This window comes from Pituophis catenifer, unplaced genomic scaffold (assembly GCF_029215685.1).
Source record: "Pituophis catenifer annectens isolate HBS135680 unplaced genomic scaffold, rPitCat1.0.hap2 SCAF_1, whole genome shotgun sequence".
NCBI classification, from domain to species: Eukaryota; Metazoa; Chordata; class Lepidosauria; order Squamata; family Colubridae; genus Pituophis; species Pituophis catenifer.
In genome coordinates this window covers 18,878,912-18,902,310 of record NW_027256881.1, presented here as the reverse complement: position 1 = coordinate 18,902,310, position 23,399 = coordinate 18,878,912, and the positions used below count along the sequence as shown (strand labels likewise).

Here is a 23,399-nt window from a genome sequence, read left to right as displayed (position 1 = left end):
TTCATAAATTAGATTGATATCCTCACTGAATTATTACTTCTTCTTGTTCACAAACTCGTCTGGAAAAATTGAAGGAAGTATAGTTTGTCTTGAGCTCCTGAAAGAAAGATGGGATATAAGCAAGCAAATTATTGTACAAAAATCCTACTGATATAATTAGTATTTGTGAGATAGGCTAGGCTTGAAATAATGATTGGCCTAAAATCATTCTGAGTTTCCATAGCTAAAGATGGATTTTTACAGTATAATGACCACTATACTATATTGGCTTTTTTAAAGCTATACTCATTTAACATCTGTGAACCAACTCATTTGTTTTTAAGATTCTTGGCTGAAAGCCTTATATTTCAAACAGGTTTTTCCCTACACAAAAAGCCCACCTCTATCAAATAGACATCCATTCTCATGACTAATGGCTTTAACATCGGTATACCTCTTTGAGTTCAGATTGGCAAAATTCTTTACATCTTTAGGGATGGCATTTCTGTTCCCTCGCTACAAACATCTGAAAAACTATTTGACTCTTAGCAATAATCTCTGTTAGATGATTTGGTTTCTTTTCTTTCTCTTTGTTCATACTTTATTCTTCATAAACCAATAATAAGCTTTTTGGATGTACTTCAATGGTTTTAAATGTTAATATACCATTTAATTGGGGCAAGTTCTTGTCAATTAAACTTAATCATTATATTTTGTATACAACTAGGATACCAAATGTTAAGCTTAAGAACTTGGAAGTGATTAACATGGATTTTACTTAGAAATTTGTCATCGTATTCATTGAAACTTCTGCCAAGTCAATATTTTATTGCACCATTTGATATTTATTTGGGGCAAAAAAATTATTCAAAGCTTTCAGAGCATAGCGCAGCATATAATAGAGTAATCTAAACAGTATGGGGAAAAAATAGCATACAATATATACTCATGGATAAGTCCATCCACAGATAAACCAATCTTCAAATTGCCATGAAAAAATGTGCCATGTGCAGATAAGCCAGTTATGAAGATTAAAATGTATAAAATTTTTCAGGGTCAGCTTATTTACGGATAGGCTTATCCAGGAGAATATTCAGATACTTTTAAAAATATGATTATATTCACAGAAACCTCACAATTGATCTACATAGAAACCACTTTTGGAATTTTTACTCAATAAAGAGAAAAATGAAATTTTGATATTGGGATTTGGTATCTTTTGATTATGGAGATATGTATTTGTTTAATCTGAAAGCAGAGAATGTTCAATTATAGATTTTTTTATTATAGAAATATCTAGCAATATGTATATTTTTAGAGTTGATAATATGCACTTATGGGTTATATATTTTATCAGATTAAGAGATTATGATATACATACATTACTGTTATTATTTCATTGTTTGATATGTATATCTATATATATTTAATTTTGTATTTTTTCTTTTGTTAAAACAAGAGCATATTTTATTTTATAACTATTAAATATATTGAAAAAGTTGGAAGTTTAACATTTTTCTTATTATTGTTTTCTTATGTCACTTTTTAAACATTCCCTCTTGTTCCTCTCTCCCACATTTCCTCTTTTATTCTAATTTTCTATTTTAGCCTTTTATTTTTTGAAATTTAATAAACTTTTTAAACAAAAAAGAAACCTTGTAGCTGAAATTAAAACATGAATTATTAGTAGCAAAATCAATTATTAAAAGCTTGCAAAAATACTTAAAATGAATCCTAGGAAATTCCTAGGAATTCCAAAGATCAGACAGCCATTGTTAAAAAGTAACATTTGAAAACTACTTTTAAATTATTGCCTTATATACACAGTGATTCCCTGCAGAGTGGGATCAGCTAAATGTGAGAATAAAAATCTTGAATTGCGCTAAGGTGTGGCTATGCCCATATAAAAGGTACTTTCTTGGCCTCCCCATCTTACTGCAAGGTAACGGCTTATTTCTTATTATTTTTTCCTGGACATTTCCCTCAAATTTTTGACTGGGTTATATAGCCTTGGGACTTCAGAATGGCTTCTCACACAAATGTGGAAGGTACCTCAAAAATCAATGCACAACAACAAAAACAATCTATAGGCAACGTATATAAATGTTGAACATGTTGAAAATTCAGCAACAATCATTCTGTTTATTTTTATCATTGGTTTAATATCAACTTCATTTAATGGTTGGAATGTTATGATCATTCAGACTAAGCCTGAAGTCATCTAGAAAAAAGTGAACTAGAATGAGCTAGAGAACAATGAGATATAATTCTTTCGCATAAGACGGAAACTGAATTCAACGATTCCTAGAAATGAATCACAGGACTGCAAAAAGTTCTATAGATAGTCCTTGACTTACAACCATTTGTTTAATGACCATTGGATAGCACTGAAAAAAGTGACTTATGACCCAGTTCTCACATGACTGTTCTCACATGACTGTTGCAGGATCCCCATGGTCACATGAGGCTCTTAGCAACTCATCATTTGTAATCTTCCCTCCTGGCTTCCAACAAGCAAAGTCAATGGGGGAAGCCAGATTGGCTTAACAACCACATGATTCACTTAACAACTATGGCAAAAAAAGTTATACAATGGGGTGCAGCTCACTTAATGGTGATGCTTAGTAACAGAAATGTTGGGCTCAGTTGTGGTTATAAGTCAAGGATTACTTATATCTTTATCTCTCTTTTTTTCCCTGTCTTTTAATGACCCCATAATCCCTTGCATCAGGGTGGAGTCGGGTCAACTGAATGGAACTGAATGTTTACTAGCCGGATGCCCTTCCTGTCGCCAATGCAGAATTTGCAGCTGATATTTACTCATTGGGGCCAGAGAGAAAAATACCTGCCACTACCTAGAATCGAACTCACAGCCTCCTGATTGTGAGGCGAGAGTTCCACCTCTAGGCCACTGCACCATTCCTCTGTCTGTCTGTCTGTCTGTCTGTCTGTCTGTCTGTCTGTCTGTCTGTCTGTCTGTCTTATCTATCTATCCATCCATCCATCCACCCATCCATCCATCCATCCATCTATCTAAGAGCAAATGGGAAAGATTTGTGGAAATCATTCTATACATGTCCTTTTTGTCAATACCCTTTTTAAAACAAAATTGTAGGTGTTGAGGGAACCAGATACAGTTATCCCAGTCTTTTGAAGTAACTGAGATGAACCCACTGAGACGAAGTGAAAATGGGACGCTTGTGCATTAGGCATCTCTTTTTCAAAGAATATTTGGCTCTTCCCTTGCCTTTCTTTGCCTGGAGGATGTGAACTACTTGTTCTGGGGATTAAGAGAAATCTCAGCAAATACGTTCAGCAGCCTCTGACTCATTGCCCAGATTCAAACTGCACTGCCAATTTTGACATTGTTAAGCCATGTAAAACCCTTACAATCAGCATTATTTTCAGGGAAACAGGCACTTTGTATTGTATTTTTCTTCTTATAGTTATCATTTGGGCCTCTTGAGAATTCTTCTCCCTCATTTTATGGGTGGGCTGATTACTGATGAGCTTAGAATAGCACATAGCTAGAAGGGACCTTGGAGGTCTTCTAGTCCAGCCCGGTGCTCAAGCAGGAGACCCTATATACCATTTCAGACAAGTGGCTGTCCATGCTTTTTATTTCTAATTTATTCCCTGTCATCTTGTCAGCAACTTAAGAGGTGAAATCAATGTAAAGAAAGAAACATGAAATGTATTTAAAAATTATCAAAGTGGTTTACAGACACAGAAGTAATACCCATATTAATAGACCACAGTTGTGACTTTGATTAATGTGACTTTATTTATTAACATGTATTAACATGTTTATTTTACTATTTATATATTTCACATCTTGAGCACGATTTTTCCTTGCTATCTCAGACTTGGTTTTCTTTTTGTTTCTGAGGTGGTCTATGATTATAATAAAATATGCATCTATATGTAATTTAATATGATGGTCTGGTTCAGACAACTTGCTAAGACAATACAGGTAGTCCTCGACATACAACAGTTCGCTTAGTGACTGTTCAAAGTTACAACGGAAAAAAGTGACTTATGATGGTTTTTCTCACGTATGACCACTGCAGCATCCCCATGGTCATGTGATCAAAATTTGGATGCATGGCAACTGGTTCATATTTATGACAGTTGCAGTGTCCCGGGGTCATGTGATCATCTTTTGTGACCATCTGACAAATCAAGTAAACGGAGGAGCCAGATTCACTTAATTGTGCTACTAACTTATCAACTGCAATGATTCACTTAATGTTGTGGCCCGTACGCAGCCTGTGCGGCTGGTGGCTGATTCGGACAGCGAGGAGGCTGGTATGGTGCTGCGCCAGCAGCCTGTGCAGCTGGCACTTGAGTTGGACAATGAGGCTGGAGAAGATGTGGTGTCAGAGGCGGGGATTCAGGGCCTTCAGAACCTCCAGAAGCTTCCATAAGTGAAGAGGATGAAGAGGAGGAGCCTCTTCTCGATGCACGGGCACGCAGAGCTGCCAAAAGGCAGGAGTGGCTCCTCAGGAGGAGGTCTCCTTGAGAGTAACGCTTGGGGCTAATTGGCCAGTCCTTTAGCCTATTTAAGGAGGAATGCCAACTGAAGCAATTTGCAGGGAACAACTTGTTCACTCTCCTTCGTGCCTTGATCTTAGTTCTTTGCAAATTGTTTCTGGGCTTTCTGCCAACCATAGTAAGATTAAGATTATTTATTCTTTGGGTTCTTGTAGGCTGTTAAGAAAGTTAATTAACAGCCTTTGTTTGGAAAAAAACCCTTATTTAATTTAGTAAAACTAAGGTTTGTACAGACTTTGTGTGCGCTGTGTTCTTTGGGGTCCATAGTTGGGGCAGAACACTTAACTGTGGCAAGAAATGTCATAAAATGGGGCAAAACTCACTTAACAAATGTCTCACTTAACAGAAATTTTGGGCTCAGTTATGGTCGTACATCAGGGACTATGTGTAGGATTCCTACAGTAGGCTGAATCACAACCCCCCCAACCTAATTTTAGCTTAGCATGCAAAACCAGCAGACAGGTCAGAAAGGATGCATATTTAAGAGCATCTGTACATGCTGGCTTTGTGTTTTGGCATGCTGATTAGCCATGCACAGAATTTCATTTTATCTTCTGGATCAGGGAACAAAATACAGGTACTCTAGTCCTTATTTAGCAACTCTCATACAGTGACCATTTGCAATTATGTCAGTGATGTAAAAGTAATTTTGCTACCAGTTCATGCATTTACACTCTTCACAGGCTTGGAAAGCCAAGGTACGCTGAAGTAAAAACATAACCACAGTTGCTGTTTCACTTAGTGACCAGTTTGCTTAACAACCAAGCTCCTGATCCTAATTGTGGCGACTAAACAAGGAATACCATCACTAAATACCACTTGGTTTGGAATATTTCTGAGACTCAAATAGAGTACAAATGTATATACAATAATCTTCGGTGCAATTTATTGCATGGACAAATACTGTCCCAACTGTTAATCGAAAGCGACATCCAAAAGGCTTTTTTCACTTCAACAAGGATGATTTTTTAAAAATCTATTGGGGTAGTAAGAGTAGAATGTTTTGTGGAAAAGGCAATGAATTCAGTTGAGTTCTCATCTGAAAACTAATTCCTCATTAGGTACGTCACTTCTAAGCACATTTTTGCACATGTCTTTGATGGCTCGATCTTCAGGTCTCAGCAAAGATCAGCCTAACCCTGGTCTAAATTTCACGTAGGCTCCTTAAGAAGTTGAGAACACCTGGAGCTGGGCTTGTTTTCTTCAAAGCGCACATGATGATCTACTGTATAATAATAAGATTTCATGTTAAAAGTAGATGGAATGTGGAAGCAAGACTCAGATAATCATATATAAAATTACATTCTAATTATAGTGCCTTAAGGGTGTCATCATAGTACATATTTACAGCTTTTTCAGAGAGATGTTTCACTAGAGAATCTGGAAAACAGGGAGAGCTATAGGTATAGAGACTTAAAACATTAGCAGTACAAGGTGCTTACTATGAATTTATACTACAAGAGTGGTTAGGTCGTAAACATGTTCAGCCATGACTTGAGACAGACAAAAAAAATGGTACTACTTTTTCCCTTATGACAATGCCATACCTACTTACAATTTTAGTGGAGATCCAGTTCAATTTTACATTAGGAATGCCAGGAAGGACTTCAAAAGAGAATCGATGTTCATGTATTGGACCAATTTGCTTTTCTATCTTGGCTAAGTAAATATAATGCCCCAAGGACAGGCAGAAAGAAAGGAGCACACACCAGAGATCAGGGGTTTACAGTATGGGAGACAATCACCACCTGAAATGCACATGGAAGCCTAATATTGCTTACCAAGAAGAAGGGTAAAACAGGATGGATAGAGATTTCCTCAGCCTGCTCTTTTAAGGAAGTATGTGAGGCACAAGAAGTCACAGAAGCAGCTGGACCAAAGTTGTTTCTGATAAACACATGAGTGAAGCAGTTTATCAGAAGGGTGTATACAGCCATGATGGCACAGTTGTCAGAATGAAGTATTGCAGGCTAATTCTCACTGGTTCAAGATTGACTCATCCTTCCAACCAAGGTTGGTAAAATGAGGACACAGATTTTGGGGGGCAATATGTAGACTCTGTAAACTGTTTAGAGAGGGCTGCAAAACACTGGGTAGCAGTATATAAGTGCTATTGCTGTTGCTATATGCCTCCTTGCAATCAGTGTAACTGAAAACATCACACAGGATATCCCTTGTATAAAAATATAGAAATTCTCCTCTCCAAGAGGTGGGGATAGAAACCTTATAAAACCTTAAAGATGGAGGCATAACAAAATGTAAATTTGCATCCTTCTTTGAGAAAGAATATAGTCACTGATTTGGCTTTACCAAAAACTACATACAGTATTTGGATTTTATGGGACAGGTTTCCCATCAACTCCTTTTCATTTCCACACTCAAAAAGAAAAAAAAAATCCCTTGTTAAAAGTTTTTTTTATATCTGTCTTAGTAGACAGTTTCTCTTGCTTTTCCCAAATGGACTCCAATTCTGGTCTGTTCATTGCTATGCATTCTTGTCCACTTAATGTCTTCTTAAACAATTGCTCTTCCCAAATGCCCGTTTTAGTCTGTACCAGTGGTGGGTTGCCCCAGGTTCGGACCGGTTCTATAGAACCAGTAGTAAATCCAGTGGGAGGCTTCGCTCACTGACCCTGATGTCATCAGAAGCAATCTTCACCTGCGCAGAAGCAAGGCGCGTGCACGCAATCCCGTTGTGAATTGGTAGTAAAGGTAAGTAGAACCCATCCCTGGTCTTTACCAACATTTAGCCCAGTTACTCAATTGTTTGAGTTTGTGCAGTGTCTTATACCATAAACCAGTGGAGGTATTCAGCCGGTTCTATCTGGTTCGGGCAAACCGGTAGTGGTGGCTGTGGGAGGCTCCACCCACCCGCCCAGACGTCATCATGTCTTGTTTTTGATGCTCTGTGCATGCGCAGAAAGTCCTGTGCATGCGCGGAGGTGGCGTGCGCGCTCACATTTGCAAACGGGTAGTGAAGGTAAGTGAATACTACCCCTGCCATAAACTAACCAAACAGACTAACATTCCATAATATAATAAATAATGCATTAAAAAGTAACTCAGTTAACTGCAATTGTGAGGTTCTGAACTGAGTTGTGTGAGATTGTATCCTTGATTGGTGATGCTTGTTGTGACCTGACCACCTTGTCTTTTAAAACAGTGTTTCTTAGCCTCAACAATGTTAAACTGTGTGGATTTCAATTGCCAGAATTCCCCAGCTTTAGATGTTTCTTGCCTCAGTATTTAAATTCTTCATCTCATTTAGAGCCTTGGTGGCACAGCGGACAAAACTGCTGTTTAACTGCTGTTAGAATAGCATTTGGCTGCCAGCTGCCTGCAATTACTGCGAGTTCAATTCTCACCAGGCTCAAGGTTGACTCAGCCTTCCATCCTTTCGAGGTAGGTAAAATGAGGACCCGGTTTGTGGGGGCAATAAGCTGACTTTGTATAAAATAGAACACCGCTTGGGCGGGGGCAAAAAAAGCCCTACTAAGCAGGTATATATAAAAGTATGAAGGCTATTGCTTAATGCATTGTAAGCCACCCTGAGTCTCCGGAGAAGGACGGCATATAAATCGAACTAATAAATAAATAAATAAATCCCTTTTTAATTCGTTTGTTCCTGTTTTCCCCCCCTTTTCCTCTTTTCCAACCTCCTTCCTATTCATGCTTTTAAAATGGCCTTCCTACTCATATTTTGCAACCAAGTATTTATCATCCAATGTTCCTTAATACAGTAAGCTTTGTTTTCTCAGATCCACTCCTAGTTTAGGCCTCAACTCTTTTTTCTTCCTGGCAATATTTGAATGATGCTCAATCATCCTGACAGAGGAGCTTGCTGTTGTGTACAACCAGCTCTATCAGACAGGTAGCATTTGTCTTATGACAAGAAAAAAATGGAAGGGTGGCAGCAAGTATTATATCCTTATAAAAGATATGACTGCAATATTATCAAGCTGGGGATGTGAGATAACATTCAGATGTATATCAATGACATGTTTCATGAAGTAAGTAGGGTAAATATGCTATTCATTTCCAGATACAGGTAATTCTCGACTTACAATTGGGATCAGAATTTCCCCTGTTAAGCAAGGCGGTTGTTAAGTGAGTCTACCCAATTTTACGATCATTTTTGTCAGAGTTGCTAAATGTATCACTGTAGTTATTAAATGGATCACATGGTCATTGAATAAATCTGGCATTCCCCATTGACTTTGCTTATCGGAAGCTGACTGGGAAGGTGGCAGATGGTGATCACGTGACTCTGGGATGCTGCAAACTTCTTAAATACATGAACAATTGCCAAACACCCAAATTTTGATCACATGACCATAGGGATGCTGTAAGTCATAAGTGCGAGGAACAGATATATCGTAAGTTTTTTTCAGTGCTGTTGTAACTTTGAATTGTCACTAAATGAATGGTTGTAAGTCGAAGACTATCTATATTCAAAACTTGGAGACCTTGCTTTTTCTTGCCTTCTGAAACACAAACTTTTCCTCCATTTTCTAGAAAGGCCCATTTATTTGATCTCTTTGTTCTCTTGCTTACTTTTCTTAATCTTTCGTATTATCTATCAAATCTGTTTATTTTGGAAACTCCCAGGTGCCTTTTGGTTTACCTGGCCTATTAGATAAGCAACTTCCTTGAAAGTTCTCTCTCTCTCTCTCTGATTTATGTATATATTTTAGCTCCCCTTTATGTTCTTGCTAGTTGGGTACAAGGGCCACTATGGCATTGTGTCAGATCAGAGCAGAGCTCAATGTCAACAAATGCATGAGTCGAAACTCAGGTGGAGAATTGCACTTCCGTGGCAGAAAGTAAAACAAAATCTCAGCTGTAGTCTTTTTTTCTGGCCAGCTGCTGCTAGAAGCATGGCAACTGTGTTGGAATCTTGGCTTCTAGATCTGAACTTGGTCTAGGACTTCTTTGTTTGTGATTTTTGCAGTCCATGGGATGTGTAGTAGACTCTAAGATAGCAGCTGATAAAAATGGAGCCATTCTCTGTAAGGGTTAATTCTGATCCTGCAAAAGGTTCTGATGAAGAATCTGCCAGCAAGAATCACCAATAGCCTCCAGATCCATCCACTGCATAGAATTCCTCAGCCTCCAATTTGTCCCCACAAAAGTGTAAAGTGGGTCTCAAAAAAGTAAAAAATGATGGTTGTGACTGTGCAATTGAAGCCTCATCTCTCTTTAACATATGTCTCATGTAGAACACATGAAAAAAGGGAAGAGCATTGGTTGCCAAGATTATAGCCTCTATTTTAATTTTTTTTTACTCCCCTGGACACCCTATCCATATCCCACAGCACCTCAAGATTGTGACACTGACTTCCACAAGTATTTTGATGATGTGCCTTTAAGTCAGTGTTGATTTTAAGCAACTACTTAGATATATTTTCTTCAGGATATGTCCCTAACCTGTCCTTCAGGTCTTCCAGAAGTGCCCCCATTGCAAGTGTAACTAAATCCATCCACCTTGTTGTTGGTCATCACTTCTCTTTTCTTCTAATTGCCCAGCATTAGAGACCTTTTCAAAAAGCAGTTCTGCTCATAATATGATAAATTGAGCCTCCAGTATGAGTTGATTTCTGCAACGATCCATTGCTTTGTATTCTTGGCTATCAAGAGTCCTTGGCTCAGGATTTCTCCAGCATCGAAGTTCAGAAACATCAATCCTTTTTCTCACCTACTTCTTTACAGTCCAACTTTCACTTCTCACATTATTCCTTGGGCGCTGGTTCTTTTGTTGCTCAAGTATAAGTTGGGGAGAAACCAGGCGCTGGTTGACCCATATGGACCAAACCTAACCGGTACTTCCTTTCCCTCATCGTAGGAAACGCTGCATCTCGCACAGGCAAGACCAAGCCAGGGACTTACTCAGCCCATCCTTCCTCCCTGGGGGTTTCCACGTGGGGGATACAAACACCTCCCCGCCGCTCCCCCTTGAAAGGAACTGGGGGAAGACCTAGGCGGGGCGACCCCGCCTCCTTCTGCTGCCCGTCTCTCGGAGGCGGCCAATAGGGCGCGACGACACATCGGCCTATCCGGGAATGCTTGTGATTTCCATGGCAGCGCCTCTGCGGACCGAGCGGACTAGCTTCTTGGCAAGGCTTGGAGGAAGAGAAAAGAGGCGAAGCAAAGCGGACGGAGCGAGCGAGCGAACGAGAGACGGCCGGCAGATCCGTCTGCGGGGAGATGGGGCCCCTGCGAAGCTCTCTGGTAGGTGAGGAAGTGATCCCTGGGCTTCGCGGGCAGGGTTTACCCCGGGCAGAAGGGCTCTCCCCGGGGCTAAGCAGCGGCGGCGGCGGCGGCGGCAATCGTAGCTGTTAGTTTCCCGTCTCTCTCTCTCTCTCTTTCTCTCTCTCTCTTCTAATTGCCGGTGGAAAAGAACTGCGTTGCCTTTATTCCCCCGCTTTTGATCGCCTGTGCATCGGGGAAGGAAAAGCAACGTCAGGAGGAGAGCTCTGATTTCATAATTTCTGCGCACAGAGAGGAACCGCGCGCTGCACGTGCTCCGGTTTAGCAGAAGACAGTCTTTTGCTGTCAGAGAGAAAAACAAGAGTTGGAAGGGACCTTAGAGGTCTTCTAGTCCGACCGACCTCCCTGCTCAGGCAAAAAAATCCTATACCATTTCAGACAAACGGTTGTTCAATCTCTTCTTAAAAACTTCCAAGGTTGGAGCACTCACAACTTCTGGAGGCAAGCCGTTCCACTGATTAATTGTTCTAAGAGTGAAGCTTCTTTGCTTATGCTCGGAAATATTCTCTCCCTCCCCGCAGCCACTTTTTAAAAGTCTTTATTAACCAGTTAGGTTTTAGTTGAAGTCCAGAAAATGAAGGATGGAAAGGCAGAAAAATAAATCTCTTCTTTCGCTTCATCTTTTCCTTTCTGTTGGCTGGCTTTAGCTGTGAGGAGGTAAAAAATTGGTATTGAGTTGGCATGCATAACATTCTCCATTTTTTTTAAATTAAAAAAATGCAAACTAAAACTTTTCTGATAGAAGCGGAAAAGAAGTCCACTTTTACCCTGTCCTTATATTAATTTTCACCAGAAAATCTGTATCTTGATAGATAGAAATTGTAATCTGTGTGTGCTCTGTGGCATGGTATGCTTACTCTTTTAAAAATAGGCTTTACTTAATACATTAGTTCCAGACATTCTACTTCAAATTTATCTTCAAATCTAGCTGCAAGAGCTGGAAGATTGCTGAGCCAGAAAAACAAGATCTGGTATGTATTTAATTTTTTATTGGTTATTTTCTATAATATGGACTTGCAAATCTGCAACAGGACAAAGTACCCTGTATGTTTTTAAAGACCAAACTATAAATTGGGACTGAACAGCTTAGATCAGAATCTTATTCTTTCTGTTTTGATACTGTAATTTCATGGGTTTCTCAGAAGGCAGACCCATTTAATTCAATTCTACAGATGTATGAAGTATTTTATGTATTTCAGACAAACGGTTATATCTAGATGTCCTGTGTTTTTATTTTAAAAAAAAGCATGTGTCTTACGGGGTAGTGAATTGCTGCAGATTTTGGACAGAGACCAATTGTGTTCATAGAATATGCTCAATTACAAACCAAACATACATTTTTTTTTTACAAAAGGGTGAATTCTGGTTCATGTAAACCTTGGTTTGGTTTTTTTACAGCTTAGCATATTGCACGAACTCTGGCTAGTTTAGTCTGTGGCTAGGCTCTGGCTAGTTTCCTTTATGAACCCAGAAAGTGAGTTAAAGAATTAGCTTAAGGGGTGTTGTAGTTAAGGAATGAACCCATTTTCAGGGTTAAAAGTAACAAAGTTTAGCTGGCCAGTTTTAGTGATCACTTTCACTGAATTTTAAGTTTAGGAGGGATCTTGGAAATTACATAGTCCAACCACACCTGTTCAATGCTGTAGTACATTATTATAGCGAAAACCATATGAGACCAGACTAAACTTTTTAGTTCAGTGCCCTGTTTGCTCATTAGGTTCATGATCTATCTTTTCTCCATGATTCAAGGCTGCGTACAGGTAGCCCTTGACTTACAACCACAACTGAGCCCAAAATTTCTGTTGCTAAGCTAGACTTTTGTTAAGTGAATTTTGCCGCATTTTATTATCTTTCTTGCCACATTTGTTAAGTGAATCACTACAGTTAAGGTAATAGCACAGTTGTTAAGTGAACCTGGCTTTCCCATTGACTTTGCTTGTCAGAAGGTCACAAAACATGATGTCGGGACACTGCAACCATTATAAATATGAACCAGTTGCCATGCGCCCACATTTTGATCATGTGACCACAGGGATGCTGCAAGGGTTGTGAGTGTGAAAAACCCTCATAAATTACTTTTTTCAGTGCCTTTGTAACTTTGAATGGTTACTAAACAAACTGCTGTAAGCCAAGGACTACCTGTATAGCCTTTTCTTCTATAAGGAATTATACATTTGTGGTACAGAGTTAGGCCGTTTTATAATTATAATAATAATAATTGAACTCTCATTGTTTTTTTCAAATAGTTGTGGGAAGGCTTTTTTGGAGAAGGTGTTAAAAATGTTGCTAATGGTTTGAACTTAGATTCCTTTGTGGAGAATGGTGAATTCATTTAAAGGCTGGGGAGGAGTTGAATTGTAAAGAAATATCTTGACATAATCTAGATGAAAAGTCAAATTCCCTGATATTTGATGCAATATAAATCCTCCTTCTTTTGGGCAGTGGGGGTGGTAGATGGTTTGAATTGGCAGGGTTTACTATAAAAATTATTGCATGAAGTCATATATATGGATTTTAGATCAACATGCTTATTTGAAAAAGAAACTTGACTGTTGAAACTGTTGTTATCCAAGATAGAAAAGGAAACAAAAGCTGAGAAAAAAAAAAACATTTATGAGGCCTAAACTTGATATGCTACCTTATACCTTTCAATTCCTCAGATGCAGTTCTCAGTTAAGAAAAAAATGTCTGAACAGTTTTAAAATACATTCAAACTGACTGGCTGGCTGGTTGACACAAAGTTGTCAGGTAATAATAATCCAGATAGAAAGCATTTTCATCTGATCCAAACAAGAGAGTCTTAGTTTATTCCCTCCCCTTCCTACATCCAGGCCGCCCCCCTCCACCCCAAATTGTTAATTCCTTTCAGTAAAGCCAAGGTGAGAAATGCAGATGGAAACTGCTTTTTAATTTTCAAAATTATTTCTTGGTTCATTGCTTCCTGGTGGTCTCAATGTTTGGGTTTGGATATCTGAATTTCTGAACTCCAAATTTAGTGGTGGAATAGAGTTGGTCATAGGATGTTGGAAGGAAAAATCCAGATCAGGTTTACAAATCTGGATCTGTTACAGAATTTTAAAACATTTTCCTGCAGAAAAAAAGTTTTATAAAATAACTATTACTGAGGAGCACTACCTTAGATCAGCTGCTTAAAGCTTAAGTAAAATTTTGAGGAATTTTTTCAGCGTGTGTCCTGAAATTTAGAGATAAAGGTATCCAGACTTTGTGCCAGAATAAGCCTTGGCTGAATTTTGACATTGCATATACTGTTCAATTCTGTATAAATAGTTTGCTTTTGGTATATCTCGGTATATGGTAAAATAGATTTCTGCTCTGGATAGCGATAAAATCAAGCATTTAAATACACTAATTCCTTTAACTGACCCACTAAGCATCTATTGTGGTGCACTTGTGGCTTTCCAAGTTAGAATAGAATAGAATAGAATTTTTTATTGGCCAAGTTGATTGGACACACAAGGAATTTGTCTTGGCGCATACATTCTCAGTGTACATAAAAGAAAAGATCCGTTCATTAAGAATCATAAGGTACAACACTTAATGATAGTCATAGGGTACAAGTTTTGGTTAGGTATGCCCACTTTCAGCTTTGTCTTTATATCCATAAAGATAGCAGGATATGCTTTTAACAAAGAAAGCAAAAGGATTTGTGTCCATGCCCAATGGATTCTTGTATTAGAACACATTGCATTTTTATGCTGCTCTACAGTGGAATTACTGAATACTAAATACTTTAAGGTAAATGTACAAAGAAGGGTTGATGTCCTTATGCCCTTCTTTGAGGCATCTCCTAATAATTGTACTAGTTACTGCGAAAACAAAGAAGGAAATTGGTCTAAAACAGTGTTTCTTAAACTTTTTTGCTCATGGCATGCTTCCTCCTGTGGGCTTTGTGCAGGTCCCATTACCTTTGAAAAAGCGTGCCACTTGCACACATGGCTTATAAATGGAATATTTATTTTTATTTATAATAAAGGCAATATTTGCAGTATACAGCTAGTCCTTGATTTACAACCATAGTTGGGACCGGAACTTCCATTGCTAAGCGATGTAGCTGCTAAGTGAGTCACATCTGATTTTACTATCATTTTTGCCACAGTCATTAAACAAATCTGGCTACCTCCCTTGACTTTGCTTGTTGGAAGCCCCCTGAGAAGGTTGCAAATGGCTGCAGTCGTCTTAAAGACATTCCAGTAAACACTTGGATTTCGATCCTGTGATCTGAGGGACATTGCAGCGGTTGTAAGTGCAAAGTGTTCTGTTCTCATTGCACATTACCCTGTGCGTAGCTCAACATGCAGCTAAACTGTGCTATCCTTCAATAAACTAGACTGTAAATGTAAATAGGGCCTGGCGGCTCAGCAGACTGATAGCATTGTGATTAACACCAGCTGTCTGCAATTACTGTAAGTTTGAATCTCACCAGGCTCAAGGTTGACTCAGCCTTCCATCCTTTCTAAGGTAGGTAAATTGAGGACCCAGTTTGTGGGGGCAATAAGCTGACTTTGTATAAATATACAAAAGTATAAAGGCTATTGCTTAACGCATTGTAAGCCGCCCTGAGTCTCCGGAGAAGGGCGGCATATAAATCAAGTTTAAAAAAAAAATCTTGATACTGTATTAAAGAACAGGATATGGTGAAACAGCGATGCTGTGTATGGGATAGATTTTGTTCTCAGAAGAAAATTTGGAAAATTAAGCTGGATTCTTCTAGATGTTTCTGTTACCTCAGAACATTACAAAATGGAGTCTGGCTTCTCAGGATGCACCTTTTTCTCCCCAGAATGAGGGCTAATGGGAATATGGGTGCCCTACAGGGTTAAATTTCATCAAACTTAATTTCCAACAATGAAAGATTGTGTTTGGCTACCAGATGGAGCTCAATACATATTAAAGAATAACCACAATAAAAATACGCAACTATATGCTGGAGGCCTGACAGAGTCACTTTTTATATAAAGTTATAAGTCATTTTTTTCAGTGCCATAGTAATTTTGAATGTTGTTAAATGTAAGTTGAGGACTCTGATACAGCTTGCTTTTCTTTTGCCCCCTTGGCACTTGATCTGGCCTTACGTTATGTGTTTTTCACCTGTGGCTTCCCCTGAAATATCTTAGGATCCCCAGATGTAGGCAAGATTATGTCATCTTCATGTCTTTTTAGGAGCATCCCAGAAACTATTGGCTGGCAACAGTTAGGACACCAAAAAACATAGAGTGACCCAAACTGAAGTGGGATAATCTCTGGTTTCATGTTTCCCCTTGGCCTTCATTTGTGGCTCTTGTATCATGCCCATTCCCAAGCTAACACTATCACACCCAAACCAAAAACATGATGAGTTGGGGTGAACCATGTTAACCTGTTAACCATGTTAACTAGGCCACTGGAAGGTCTCCAGAGACTGCTAAGATTGATCTGTAAAGTGAGTGGTGCCTTCTCTAGACAGAGCCCATGCCCTTCTGCCCCTGACCTATAGCTGTTTTTTAGAAAATGGATGGTGTGGATCAATGGTGGGTTTCAAAATTTTTTACTACCAGTTCTATGGGTGTGGCTTGGTGGGCGTGGCTTGGTGGGCGTGGCAGGGGAAGGATATGTAAAATCTCCATTCCCACCCCACTCTAGGGGAAGGTTATTGCAAAATCCCCATTTCCTCCCAATCAACTGCGAATTGGGAGGCGAAGAATAGATGGGGGCGGGGCCAGTCAGAATTTTTACTACCGGTTCTCTGAACTACTCAAAATTTCCGCTACCAGTTCTCCAGAACTGGTCAGAACCTGCTGAAACCCGCCTCTGGTGTGGATAAATAAACCTCTATTTCTATCTTGTAGGGGTGGCTATTAGACTCATTCCCTTCCATGGATCAAAAGCATGAAGAAACCTCTATGTTCTGAGGCTGTATATTGAAATACCAGGTTCTGAGGACAGATAATAAGTAAAGCAAGGCTCCCACTATCTTAATACTGTTCTCTGGGCCTCCTGGAGCACTCCCAACTGGCTGCTCTTAAAAGCACAATATTTGCTTGGGATTCCTTAGTCTGATTTGGCAAAATAGCAGCGTTGGTATTTGCTTTCAAATTATACTGAAATTCTTTGCAGAAAGAGTTAAAAGTACAGTAGCTGAGGTTCACTGATCCGAGGCATCCATTCCCCAAGGCGACTGAGGAAGGCTTTCTTCTGCCTCTGCTTTCCGAGAGTGGCAAGTTCAAGCCTGCTTTCCCTTCTCTGCTGTTTCTGTACAAATGACTCTTCAAGTTTAAGGTCAAACTGGCGGCTTAGCTCTGTGGGGCAATTTTGTTCCCTGGGGCTTGAATGGTTCCTGTGACCAGGATGGCTTGTACTTTGATAGTATTGGAAGTTTAGAGCATTCTGTGCCAGGGAAATTTAATTTGATTGATTATCTGTTTTGATATCAAGCCTGTTTCTACTTTGGGAAAGGAGTGTGAAATAAGATACAACCAGTGCCTACTGACATCTCAAATGAGGCTGACAACTCAAAAACAATTTACCTGTACCAGTTCCCTCCCACCTCAAATAAATAGAAGCCATAAATAATCTCTTGAGCTGGCTTAAAAATCACCTTCTCCCGGGTTGTATTTTTTTCAACAACTGGTATTGAATACGGATTGTGCCTGAATGCGTATTTCTTGACTCCTGTAGCTAATCAGGACATTGGGCTGTTCTGTTTTCAGGAGTAGTCAGCCAGATACTTCTGTTGTCTGGCATGCAGAATGGGGGCAACAGCCTAGAGCCGTTAACATGCTGCTTCTGAGCAGAGATGCTTTCTTTAAAAAAGCTATAATTGCCAATTAAATTTCTATCAGCAGCTTTCAAGTGCAAAGTACATTTTTGAGTGAAATTAAGATAGATCCAACAGCCCCCTACACCTTTCAGAGTTCTCCCTATTCAGTGTGTCAGCTTTTAGATATGTGGACTTCAACTTCTGGAATTCTCCAGCCGGCATGGGAAATTGAAGTCCACACGTCTGAAAGCTACTAAAATTGAAAAATACTGTCTCAGATTATTGCAAAAGGCTACATCATTCCACCGTTATCTTGTGATAGTTGTTGACTAGATAACATTTAATTCTCAGCTAAGGATAAATGTCTCCATCTTCGTGATTTTCTCCAGGGCTTTTTACAACTGCCATGTATAAGATAGTAAACCAGTACCCTTATCTTCCCCAGGGAATATTTTGTAAATGATCAGACCCTCTTCCATTTATATGTGATGTCTTGTTTGGTTTATTTTGTTTCTTGATTGACACATTTCTGACTCTATTGTATCACAGAAATTGTTGGTTTACACTCCATTAAATGTAATTTCAAAGTGAGGAATAAAAGCATGCTGATGGGGTGATCCAAGAAATGAGACATTTCATCTCTATGTGGTGCCTTTAATACTTTAGCCCTTCATCTTCTAACAGTGCAGATCTGTGCTTCGCCTTGAAAGGCCCTGATGTTGGAATTTGGGGTTCTCCTTTTTTCAGCTGCAGGATGGAATTGAGGATCTGATGTCCCTCTGATAGCATTCCCCCTTCCTCTTTGCAAACATTAAGAGGACATTAATTTTGACAGCCAGTGATGAATACTTCTTTGAATTAAATTACAGCCCAGGTGACTTCAAGGATGTGTTCAGCTCTAAAGGAAATACTTTAGGGATTGATAGCATGCTGATGTAGGAGATGACCAGACTGAGTTTGAGGGAGGGGGTCAAATGCATAATCAGTCATGAGTCCCTTTGTGCCCACAAGAGATCTAAGACCAGCTCACCTTGGATTCCTTCTACTCTTATCTCCCGCTAATTTCAGATTCTTGTATAGAGCTCAAGCTTACAATAAATCTTTATACCCATTTGAACTGTCTGTCCTGATTTTCCTGGTGCTTGACAACTAGGTCCCTCCTTGTAGTTGCTGATAGTTTGATTGATTATGTGCCATTAAGTTATTTTTAACTCCTAGTGACCACATAGATAGATTTTTCTCCATGATGATCTAGATCTGTCTTGTTCTTTTAGGTCTCCTAATGTTCTTTTAGGTCACCACTGTAACAGAGTCTATCCTCTTCTCATTCTTTCCACCTTTTCTAGCATCAGACCTTTTTCCAGAGAGATCTTTGCATAATATATCTGAAATAGAAGAATAATAGCCTGGCCATTTATGTCCTGAATGAGAACTCTGGATTGATTTGTTCAATGATCTATTGGTTTGTTTTCTTACCTGTATTTCAGTAGTCCTTTCCAATACGAAAGTTCAAAAAGAATAGGTACTACTGTTTTTTTCTTGGTATGTTGTGAAATAGGAAGATTTTTATGTTTATTAATGGTTATTTGGATTTTGTTTTTATTTCCTTTTTTGCAATATTTGGGAACTGTTTAGAACCTTGTTTGGGATTGAGCAACATATGCATTGCATTGCATAAATAAAATAAAAATAACAGATATATGCATCTTTGCTGGCTTAGGGGGCAAACAAACAAAACCACATCCTTTCCTGGAATGCTTCTAGCTCAGCTTTTGCCGCACCCTCTGTTTTGGCCTTCCTGATGGTGGAGTTACTGAGCCTCCCATAGAGGCAGCTCAAAATTTTGTTACTGACTTTTCCCTTGGGAGGCTAGAGCCCCAACTCTGCTCTTCAGAGGGAAAATCTGATTGAATTTATGGTTTCCTGGATACCATCCCAGAACATTGGATTGTAACCTATGTGTAACTGGAGAAGGTTGCTAAATGGAAGATAAAAAGACTAGATTTTTAGTTTGTTTTTGGGAGCAATGATACAGCTGTTGGTTTAGAACCAGTTATTAATCTTGTGTTATAACTGAGCTGCTCAGAGACTTGTAAACTGCATCAAAGGCAAAATGCATCCTCTAGGTCACAGGTGTCAAACTCGCAGAATCACGTTGCTGTCACGTGACGTTTTGCGATGTTTTCCCCATTCGTGGAGCTGGAGTGGGTGTGGCCTGCGCATGACATCTGGCTCGCGGGCCGCCAATTTGACACCTCTGCTCTAAGCCTTATTTCCAATTATGTGTAAGGAGAGTGATCAAATGCGATTTGGGGTCACATTTCAATCTAGTAAGGTGGTAGGGCACAAGGAATAAACATTTGTTCATACCTCTTTCAGCTGTACCTTTCCACAGTTAGCAACATTATGCATAGAACAGAAAAGGAGTTAGACATAACAGGCGAAAGAAATTAAATAACTGAGAAAAGAAAAATAAATAGATAGTCCAGTGTATACCCATACCCTCCACCACTGTCCTCCACGCCTTTCTATCCTTGCAAAATCCTTTTTGTTTTTCCCATATCCATCTACTGCTCTGTACATTACTTCTTGTTCTTTAAATGTATTGCCTCTCTCTTTATGCCAATTTTGCAATTCCAGTTAATCTCTACTGGACTTTCCTTTCCCGCTTTTCCTATATTTGTTTTGCAGTCGTAGACTAATTCATTCTCTGTATGTGATGAAACCACCTTAGCATCAAATTCAGTTCAAATCAAATCACCTCAGATACACAAATTTGTGAAGCATTCTTTTTCATATTCTTGTATTCAGTTCACATTCATTCATCACTCGTTCATTTTTATTGCTGTCTTTTCTTGTTTTGCAAAACATGCTTCTTGTGTCACCCATTTCCATTACATTCAATTTACTTTTTTTGTTTCTCCTAGAGCAGCAGCTCCCAACCTTTTGGGCACCAGGGACTGGTTCCGTGGAGAGAGGTTTTTCTATGGACCGAAGGGGATGTGGTTTCATGTGCTGCCTGCATCCCATGGATGGGGCTTCACTTATTTGTGTGGCCCAGTTTTTGGCATGCCATGGCCTGATGCCAGTTCACGACTTGGGGTTGGGGATCCCTGTCCTAGAGAACCCACCTAGTGAACCCATATAAGAAAGTGTATAAGATACATTTTGTTTCTTTTGACAATTCTCACAAAAGATCATGTGCTGCCCATCATTTTGGTACATCTAAACATTTCCCCATCTATTTCCCACCTTTAGTAAACATTTTGAGAAGATACACAAATTCATTCACTTGCTGTAGTTGTTATCATTTACCGTATTTTTCGGAGTATAAGACACACCTTTTTCCCCCCTAAAAGGGGGTGAAAATTTAGGTGTGTCTTATACACCAAATGTAGCCCTGCCCACCCACTGGCCCCCACCCTTTGGCCTCTGCTTCCCAGCAGTTATCTCCTTGCAACAAACAGCAAGAAAAAACAACTCCTTTCAGCTTCAGCACAGCCTAATTAGCACAAGTTGATTGGATCGGTCTCCCGACTCTCAGCTGTTTTGCTCTCAGGTGTTTTGCCCTGGCCTCTGCTGCTTGCTACAAGGAGGTAAATTGCTGCAGCATATATGTTTTTTTCTTTGTGCTAATCAAGCTATGCTGAAAACGAAAATGAAAGTAAAGCAGGCTGTTTGCTGCAACGAGACAAAATTGCTCAGAGGCAGAGGGAGATTTCTTTTTCTTCTTTTCCTCACCAAAAAAGGTAGTTGCGTCTTATAGTCCAATGCATCTTATACTCAGAAAAATACGGTACTTGCAATTATTACCCCCCCCCACGCATACACACATTTCCTGTGGTAAATGCAGCAAGTTTGAACTGATACAATAATTTTCAGATCCATTTTCCCCTCATTGCATCGTACAATTAGATAGCATTAGGTGCAAATAATTCAGTTTCATCCATCAAAGGAATATCACACATACCAAAGGACATGTACAGGTAGTCCTCGACTTACAACCTCAATTGAGCCCAAAAGTTCTGTTGCTAAGCAAGACATTTGTTAAGTGAATTTTGCCCATTTTATGATCTTTCTTGCCACAGTTGTTAAGTAAATCACTGCTGTAGTTAAGTTAGTGACTTCGTTAAGTGAATTTGGCTTCCCCATTAACTTTGCTTGTCAGAAGGTCCCAAAAAGTGATCACATGAGCCTGCAACCATCATAAATATGAACCAGTTGCCAAGTGTCTGAATTTTGATCACCTGACAATGGGGATGCTGCAATGGTCATAACTGTGAAAAACAGTCATAAGTCACTTTTTTCAGAGCTGTTGTAACTTTGAATGGACATTAAATGAAATGTTGTAAGTCAAGGACTACCTGTACATCCAAAACTCCAATCAACACATATTTCATTACCCTAATATTTCTTATATATTTATCCATAAATATGTTAAACCATAAAGAGCACTTTACACATTCTTAACTTTCTCCCTTCTCTGTATTGAATCATTCGCTAAGCATTCCGTTCATTCTTATGCATGCTGAACTCCCGGTATGTAAATGGTCTTATCACATTCAGCAACTGACCTTTGGTTCTGAAACATTCCATAATTCAAGCATATGCTGTTTATTATACAGCTTTATAGATAAAAAGTATTATAGCAAAAAAGCTTTATAGCAAAAAAGTAAAGAGACTTTTTAAAATTACATTCATACATTTCTTACTGCAGAAGAGGTCTGTATTTCTTCAATGTTGTACACTGTCATTTTTGTACCCTTTTGCCAGAAATTGCCTGACACTTTCTCACACTTAACAAATGAATCTAACTGAAGTTTTTGTATTTATACTTAGAACAGTTTCCTTTGATAGAGAAGCAATAATAGCTGTCTTCTAATCGAAAGCCAGAGATGAAGTCTTTACAAACTCATTAAATAAGTTATACAACCACTCTGTTAGCAAACTACATCCACATTCTAACATTTTTCTTGTTGGTTCATTTATATCTGCAACTTCAGCAGTTTGAATATTTCAGATGATTTCCTTTTACCAAAAGTACATTAACTTTTACAGCATGTTTTACTGCCCCTCTTTGATAATCATACCACATTGCTCTTGAAAATATTCCTTGCAGTAATATTCCCCCTTCAGATTTGTCCCAAATAATTTCATTATTTTTATTTTAAATTGTTATCCCTGGTTGATGTTTCTTGTGTAGCCCTTCTCACTCTCTTCTAACATAAATTTTGTTTTCATCCAAATCGCTCTGTATTTTCTCTATTGTTTCCATATGTTTGGTTGCTATTAGATCAGTGTTTTTTTTTTTAAATTTGGCAATCTTAAAGATATGTGGACATCAACTCTCAGAATTCCCCAGCCAGTTAAAGTCTACACATTTCAAAGTTGCTAAACTTGAAAACACTGTATTAACTGAGCATACAGAAATGTACCTCCACTCCTTAGTGTGTCTTTGATCAGTTAAAAACTCACACATAATGCTTTTCAGTAAAACAGGAAAGGTATAGAAAAGTTTCCAGCCTTAGTTGCACATTGCCATGTACAGCATCCTCTGCTAATAGCAAAAGTAGTACTTGTCGGTTCAGGCTGGTGGACAACAAGTGCAACAGCGGTGAAATCCTACTGGTTCGCACCAGTTCGGGCGAACCAGTAGTGATAAAAACTACCAGTTCGGACGAACCGGTAGTAAAAAAACCCTACCTATTCCTCCGAACTGTTATTTCTGACGATCAGCTGTGCCGCACATTTTTAAATCGCGCGGCACAGCAGTTCCCCCCTTCACTGTTATACTTACCTTCCGAAGCCTCCTTTTTCTGTGTGTTTGGCACGTACTGTGCTT

At 39.0% G+C, this 23,399-nt stretch overlaps 1 protein-coding gene across 3 annotated transcripts in view; it reads left to right on the top strand.

The window, feature by feature from the left end:
• The first annotated feature begins 10,707 nt into the window (after positions 1 to 10,707).
• TPST1 (tyrosylprotein sulfotransferase 1) overlaps positions 10,708 to 23,399 on the top strand; it is a 28,937-nt gene continuing 16,245 nt past the window's right edge. For 2 of the 3 annotated variants that reach the window (XR_011600522.1, XM_070946181.1), the window contains exon 1: positions 10,708 to 10,765. The gene's annotated coding sequence lies outside the window, so the exon portion shown is untranslated. Of the gene's footprint in view, positions 10,766 to 11,730; positions 11,772 to 23,399 lie in introns of those variants that run through there. The other variant, XR_011600523.1, reaches the window with a different exon arrangement.